Below are 8142 nucleotides of genomic sequence, written 5' to 3'. Positions count from 1 at the left end.
GGATGGGGGGTGTGGGGGGGTTCCCGTTTAGTGAGGGATGTAGGGAGGGAAGGATGGGGTCATGTCGGTGCCTGAGAGGAGCGGGGAGGGGTGAAGGGGGGAAGGTCCCGGTGCGTGACGGGGCGCGCGGTGCGGCCGTTGCGGGGACCCGGTGCCGGGGGGAGCGGGTAGGGATGGAACGGAGACCCGGTGCCCGAGAGGAGCAAGGAGGGAGAGACGCATGGGGGGTGGTCCCGGTGCCGGAGGGGGATGGATGGATGGATGGATGGTGGTCCCGGTGCCGGAGGGACAGACGGGCTGGCGGAGCGGGCTCTGGCCGCTCTCGGGCACGGAGGTCGCGGCGATGCTGGGGAAGAAACTTCTTGCGGGGCCGGAGGGTGCGGGGTTATGGCACACAAACCCCCCCGCTCCCCGCTGCGGGCCCCGTCCCTCCGCCGCTGCCTCCGGGAGACGGCGTCCTCCTTACAGATGGCAGGGAGATGACTTTGGAGCGAGGAGCGGGAGGAGGGTGAAGCACTTATATTCAGATTCGTCGTGGAAATGTTTATTTTCTCGGCTTGATATGGATCTTAAAGTAATCCGCTTGGCATTACGCTGTTGCCCTGCTGTTAAAGCTCGCAGCCGCTCTGCTGAGCGCCGCGGAGGCAGATGAGGGAGAAGCGTCTAAGCCGTGCTTGCTGAGAGCCCTCGCGAACCTCAGAAGAGATGCTTAATTTTGGTAGTTTAATACGTGGTAACTCATGGTTCATGGAGTAATTTTTCAGTGCTAAACACGACGGAAAGGTTTGGGAGCCAGCCTCGAAGCAGCACAGTCACAGCCTCGCTGCGTTACTCAGCCTCCCCCAGAATCTGGTACATATTTGCTGCAAGGTCGTAGAAAACCCTGTTGTGGTTTCTTAGGGATTTTTGTTTCGGTCCTTTCCTAAAGAGCCGCGCTCACCTTTGGGGAATAACTGTTTTAAAAAGAGCAGTCCAGGCTGGGTACTCGTATCCAGTCGTGCACCTTTTTTTCCTTAAGGGATGCTAAATGTTTCCTGTCACGAGACTGGGGCAAGATGCAGTTACCGTGGAATAAAACACAGCTGCTCTCGTGAACGTGGCGTAGCTATTACTTGAAATCCTTGAATTTAAGTCCCTTGATTCGTGAGAAATACCCATATCTCACTAAATTTAATAAAGAAACGTTCTTACTGTTTCATTTGTGGAAATGGAGGGTGAGCTCAGCTGTGCAACACCGTCTCTGACAATAAAGTCATAGTATAATGCAGAATCTTTAATTAAATTAGAGTGCATAAATTGATGTTGTGCTGCAGAGGCTCTTTGTGCACAGCTGGAAGCGTTTTTCTTTCTGTTGCTTTACTATTTTTAGCAGCAGTTGAAAGTACAGAAGTATGAAATGCTTTGGCTCTGATCTTAACCTGGCAAAGTCTGGTGCGCTTTGCCTTTAATATGGGGATGCATTGATCTCAGCTTATCGGTTCTGCTGGGCTCTTGATCTTCACTGTGTGTGTGTTGAAGCACGCCAATAAAATCTAAATAAAACGTGTATGGCTGAGTTTAGGTCCTGTTTGAGTTTCAGCCGTTCTCTAAAACTACTGAGGTTGCATCTTGTAGGTGTAGGATGTACAGAAAATGCGAACAGATCTGTCCTTGCAGTGCAGCCAGGGACAAGAAGTGCAGGGGGGCTGAGTCTCTCTGGTCACGCTGTCTCTGTGGCTGCGCTCAAACAATGGGGCTGTCACTGCTCACACAATGTGATGTAGGGCTAGGTGGACGTGATGGAAGCACTCCAGGAAATCTCATGACTTCAGTCACTGTATTTTTAATTTTTAGACCGAAGACTGTTGTTGTAAGAGCCCTTTGCCACTTCAGGAGCTCGTTACTCCTATGAGAGGTGTCTTAAATGTTGTTTGTAGCACCGCAAATAATGCAAACATCCCTCTCTTTTCTTTGGTGACTCAACATTTGTGACTAGGAACTCTTGGAACAGCTTAAGCTGTTCAGGATGCTAAAAGAACCTCTTAGTACCTGTTTTGTATTAAAATCTTGTAATCTGGAGCATCATTTAAATAAGACAGTGTAAATCTGCTCTCCTCCCTGTAGTGAAACTGAGATCTGGGGAGCAGCAGAAGCATAGTGTTGCAGCTAATGTTACAACTGCCTGATTAAAATTGATAGCGCAGCCTCGCAGCTAGATTTAAAAAAAAAAAAAGAAAAGAAAAAGCTGTTTTGAGACACTGTGTGGGTTGTTTTTTTTTTTAAAAAATGCCTTGATTGTGATGTTGATGAATAACTTGTGTCTTGAACTGTGAGACTTTTAAATTAGGTGGTGAAAAGGATGATGAACAAAGGAATTGGCATACCTGGCAAACTGCTGAGCTCCTGTTTTTAAGATGACAAAACTTTCCCTTTATCTTTTGCTCTCGCTCTGCCTTAGCAGTATTAAAGTGGGGCTGCTGTACCTTGACCTTTAAATGGAGGGGAAGGCGGTGTTTTGGCAGGAGCTGCCTCTCCCAGCAGGGCACACGTTCCTTATTGTCTGCAATAGTTGTGATTGCTCAGTCTGCGCCTTAATGTGAGCCCCAGTAAATCCCGAGGCGTTTCACAAACACATTTCTAATAACCTTCTCCCAGCACCGCACTACGTCTGTGCTGGCAGTGATGTGGCAGCGTGTGTTTGGTTAAGATTTTGCCGAGGTTTACATAATCAATGTTGTAGTGAATAGAAACAGTTTATGTAAATCGAGCCAGACAGGTCAAGATGGCTGGTAAAGAAGAGATCATCTGCTTTATTGTGAATCTGCTTGTGTACATCTGCTCGTAGCATCATCTGCTCACAAAAGGCTCTGGATTTCTTGGTGAAGCAGAAACATTCATATTCTAATTCTTTTTGAAGAAAAAAAGAAAGCAGCTTTGTTTGAAGTCCTGTCAAAGTAATGGCTCATTATATATTTCTTGGAACGTGGGGCTGGAGGGAGTTAAGGAGATGCTGAATGCGGTACCAAGCACCTGAATAGTGTCGGGGCTTGTTTGTGGCTGCGGTTGTCAGTAGCTTTTGTTTGGTGTTGTTAATGTTTTGAGGTTTGTGTCCTGGCCCCTTCCTCCTGGTGCCCCTTTGTCCTCTAACTTTGAATTTTGGCCTGAGGACTTTATTCCAGCAGTGTCATTGCAGCCAGCATGGCTCTGCTGAATGAGAAGGAGCTGGTCCCTGGCTGCAGGGGGTGGCTGTCACTGGAGGCAGGTGGCAGTGGCCTGGGACCCTTAAATCCTTTGGGACTGCACCATGGGGAAGGGCAGCTGTGGCCTCAGGAAAGTCAATTGATTAAAATGATGTAAATTGAAGGAGGAAGAGCAAAGACACATGATCTGTAGTCAGTGGCTGAGTCCTGTAGCAGTGAAAGATTTGCACCTGCCATTGAATGCTTTGTTGGATGGCAGTTTTGGATGGGGTTTCTGGTGGTTGTGTGCATATAAATGGAATTTTCCTTATTAAGCAAAGGCTTTCTGGGTATTTGCTACTCTTTAGCAAGGAGGTGCAGCCTGGTGCATCCTCAGCTGAGGAAGACTTTGTCGTACAGACTTACTGGATTTTGCAGTATCTAATGCATTTTTTAAATTGAACCAGACAAAACTCTAAGGGCTGTCCCTCAGTAGAGGAGTACAGTAGTAACTTTGAAATTGCTGTCAACATTTTATGTGCAAATTTTCTATTGTCAACCATTAAAATAAATGACATTGGTTAATTTGGAGGTTTCAGTGCCAAAAGAAGCCACTGTGAGTTGTTATGGGAGCATTGTTTAATGCGGACTTTTGGGCATACTTGAATAAACAGGCTGTAGTTTTGGCTCAATTTAACCTTTTGAGAAATTAGAATAAAAGGATAGGTTTTGGAGCAACCTGGTCTAGTGGAAGATGACCCTACCCATAGCAGGGCATTGGAATGGAATGGTCTTTAAGGTGTCTTCCAACCCAAACCATTCTGGGATTCTACAAAAATTGCCACTTGTATTTAGTATTTTGTGGTAATTTTTGGGAAGATCTTCTCATCGATAGACTGCTTTATACTTATAGCAACTTTAGATCTGAAACAATCTTTCTGTGTTTAATCTAAATGGATACACATTTTTAAATTCCTGTTTTTCCTACTGGCTTTTTTTGACTGATCCAAGTTCCCATGGGTAAATGAAGTTTCTGAAATGTCTTCTGCTTATAAACACATTTCCATTTTTTTTTTTCACTAACCTGTCTGGCTTTTCACGTAGCTCTTGTTCATCTCTTGTTATGCAGTTCAGGAAGAAGCCAGTGCAGGTTTCCAGTGGTGGTGACAAACTCAGATGCAGTGTGGGATCTGTGCTTGTCCTTGAGTGCTCTTTGCTTGTGTGCATGGACTGAAGGAGGAGGGAGAGTCATCCTGGCTGTGGAATTAAACTGGGGACTGAGTTTGCACGTAGATGGATTTGCTGTCTGATACCAGACTGAGGCTTGGTTTAACGACTTGGTGATTTTCTGCACTGTCTAGTGTAAATACATTGGTGAAACTGCTTAGGTGACTCGAGTTCTGCTTTTAAACCTTATTTGAAAATGTACTTTAGGTTTCATTTAAAGCACATTATGGGAGCTACCAGTTAAATGTGTTCAGGGTCATGATTCTGTGAGAATCATTGACTGCAGCAGTCATTGCTGGAAGGCTGCTGTTCTAGAGAAACAGATTTTGGTTTGGGCTTTCTTTTCTGTTTTTTCTTCGTTTTTTTAATATTAACAGTGGCTTCTTGGAGACCTTTGTCTTGTGCTGTGTTTATAGTGGATCTTATATGTGCATATTGCGAATGTGTGATCAGGGTCAGTTCAGACTTGCAGGGAGATTAATCAAACACCAGAAGAATTGTGTCTGAATAGAACATTAACTGCAGTGTAGGAAAACAGTGGAAAGGATTATATCTGGGGAAAGGTCTGTGGATTTTTTTGGAATACTTGTGTATGGCTGGATAGAGCAAACGTTTTGCTTCATTTAAGCTAAGAAAGAAAACATACTTGAGTTTGTTTTCTGTAGCTATCCTATTCCTTGGAGTACTTTTGACTTTCTCAGAGTGCAGATTTGTATCCAGCTGTAGGCTTTATTCACAGCATCTCAGTACCGATGTAAAATCAGAGAGCAGAAACGTCAGACTCCAAAATCTATGTTTGTTGAAGCAAATCACAGCCTCAAACGCCTGCATGTTTAATGTTTGTTATAAAAAGGAAACTGAGTGCATTCTGGAAGTTAAACTAATCCCCTTGGTGTGTACAGGCAGGAGGTCACACATAGGGAAGTGAAAGGCTCAGGCTTTTTTTCTTAAAATATGGAAAACAGTTTACTCTGAATAAACAAATCTGGGAAATGAAGGACTTTGCCTTTGATACACTTCTTGTGTAGAACCAAGTAGAACCACTGTTCCTCTTCAGTCCTGGCAGAATCAGGGATGAATAGTTTTCCATTTTCAGCTGGAATTTGTAAATGTAAATTTGTAAATACTGTAACAGTCCACTTGGTTCTACTTTTAAAATATGCGTATAAACCAAGAAATTACTTTCTAGGCTGTTAAGGTTTGTTTTTTGCTGCTGAAACCAGTATCTTACTTAAGCTATTTCATGTTCCTTCTTAACAGCAGGCTGTTCTTTGACTGTAATTACAAGGTTGCTTGAGAACAGATTTTCCTAAGAAGTCAGGAACTTTCTATTATCCAGCTCAAACTGAAATTATGGCTGGTTTATACTCACAGAACTAATGTTGCTCTCTAACTTGCTCAGTAGAGATAGAAGGTTTAAACTTGATCTTAACCTTCATCTTTTGATGAGAAGGTGTGTGAGTGTAGTACCTGCTCTAGGTGGGGTTTGTTAGTTCAGGGTGCCAGCAGAGGAGTTTTACAACTGTTTGCAAAGTCCTGCAAAAGTGTCGTGTTTCCTGTTGGTATTGTCTGCACAGCCTTTGGTTCTCAGTTTGTCCTGAGCACTTGTGACTGGTGTGGCTGTGAAACCTTCCGAAGAGGACTCCTCTGGTGTGTTTGTTTGTCTTTGTTTAGTGCTTCTTGTGGTGTCATCTCAGTTGTGTCTGGTTATTCTGCTCTGTCATACTCGTGGCTTATTTGTCCTGTGGTCAGCAAGGCAAGTGAAGTAGAGGAGGATTTGGTCTAAGCTCCCAGCTTGAAACAGGATCTCAAGCTGGTTTCCAGTGTACTTTGTGCTGTCAAATCCTTTTTTGCCTCTACTGTTTGATACCCTAAATCTCATTTGTGTTGAGGATGCTTTTTCTTCTATCAACAGAAATCCTTATGTTTATTCTCGCTCTGTCCCAAGGTCACCACTGAAAGGTTGCATGTGACTTGTCACGAGTTTAAACCTTCAGGGACAGGAATGAGGATGCTGGTATAGGGAGTGTGCCTGCTTCCAGATACTTCTGAGGCAAAGCTGCTCATTTTTTTTTTGTTTTATGAAGACATCACTAAATGGTGCCCTTGCATTTTCACTTGACCTGCATAGACCAATTTGTTGAGGGGCCCCTGCTTTTCCTTTGGAGGGCTTGTTTCCCTCTTGAGAAGATGCAGTTCAGAATTTTATGCCTCCCTTATCTTTGCATCATACTTGTTTTTAGGCATCTCCTGCTGTAGCTTTATGCAGGTTATTCCTGGGTCTTGAGTTCATAGCGACATTCCTGTCCTTTGGGGCACCAATTCGTGCCTTGTCTGACAAACTGTAAGTAACATCTGGGATTAGACTGCTTTAATCCTATTACTTGCTAGCCTGGAATAGTTTTGGGCTCATGTTAAGCAAAGAGTACAGTTGAGAGCAGTGGGGGTTCCAAAGCAGAGATTAGTGAGCTCTGAGGGCAGAGCAGGAGCTGTCCCAGCTCCTCGCCTGTGCTGCAGCATCCAGCACCTTCTGCACCACCAGCTGTGCCCCTCTGTGTGACTCTGTTTGACCTTGCAGTGTGACTCTCCCTGGGTCTCTGCAGTGGTGGTGATGACTGAATAATGATTTAAAACCAAAGAGCAGGGGAGGACAGCAGGCAGCACACTGGTTGTAGGGTTTTCTTAAAGTCTGAGTAGGCATTGTGGTGCTGGGAATTCAGCACTAAGAGTAAGCTGTCTTTGGGTTTACCTAGGAATAAACATCTCTCCTGCCCTTGCCACAAACAAAACTTGTTGGCTGGAGTTGAGAGATTCTAGGATTCAGGAAGGCAGTCTTTGTAGGAAATCCCTGTACACTGAAACTTCAGCAGTTTTAAATAATTGGTATTTGAAGACTTGTCACTGAGGAGCCGTGTGGCAGGAGGACGCAGCATTTTAATGTGATGGGGTTATGAGTGGTGTGTGAACAAAGTGACACTGGACTTGCATTGTCTTCATCTAGGCAATGCTTCTACAGTTACTCCTTCTGATTAGTATAACCTCTGTTCCTAAAAATAGCAACTATCAGCTGTTTTGCAATGAGGTTTCACTCAGTTCTTCATATTCCAGCCTTGGAAGTCCTCGTGTGAGGTCACTGGGAAGCACGCACACAGCTGGGTAGTACAGCAGTTATTGGCTCATGGAGAAGAGAGTAATTCAGCTAAAAGCTTTCCTCTGTTTCACAACAGAAATGTCATCTGGAGGGAACACATTATAAACAGCAGTTGTGAAAATGGATACAGACAACGTCTACAGAGCTGAAGAGTTTGTTGTGTTAAAAGCAAAGTGGTTTGGAGATGAGCTCCATTTGATGAGGAATGATATGAAGGTGCTGATAGCTGAAGGACCTGTTTAGGTTGAACTGCTTTCAACAGCAGTTTGTTTCTGCTGGAGGGAGGGAAAGCAGGCAAGCTCTGTTTTGTGCTTCTGGAAGTGATTTACTTCAGGTCATTTAACAGTATAATTTTTAATATTGCACGCTGACCTCACTGTAGATACAACTCAAGTGTTTCAAGGAGGATGGAGTAGATGTGGGCCTAATCTGGGGAGCACAAGGCTTCCTGTTCTAGGGAATTGCTACAAAGGCCACACATGCCCTCACTTGAGTGTTTGTCAATAAAAACCTGATGTTCTTCTGTCATATTTATTGCTTACATTAACTATGATAGAGCTGCATTGCTATGTAGCAACTAATTGTATTTACCAGAGGTACAGGCAG

At 44.3% G+C, this 8142-nt stretch overlaps 1 protein-coding gene across 2 annotated transcripts in view; it reads left to right on the top strand.

Annotated features, from left to right (window-relative positions):
- The window catches only part of PELI2 (pellino E3 ubiquitin protein ligase family member 2), a 68019-nt gene that overhangs the window by 507 nt on the left and 59370 nt on the right, over positions 1 to 8142 (top strand). The window lies entirely within an intron of this gene.

Source organism: Parus major, chromosome 5, assembly GCF_001522545.3.
Source record: "Parus major isolate Abel chromosome 5, Parus_major1.1, whole genome shotgun sequence".
NCBI lineage: Eukaryota > Metazoa > Chordata > Aves > Passeriformes > Paridae > Parus > Parus major.
This window is presented reverse-complemented; position numbering and strand designations above follow the sequence as displayed.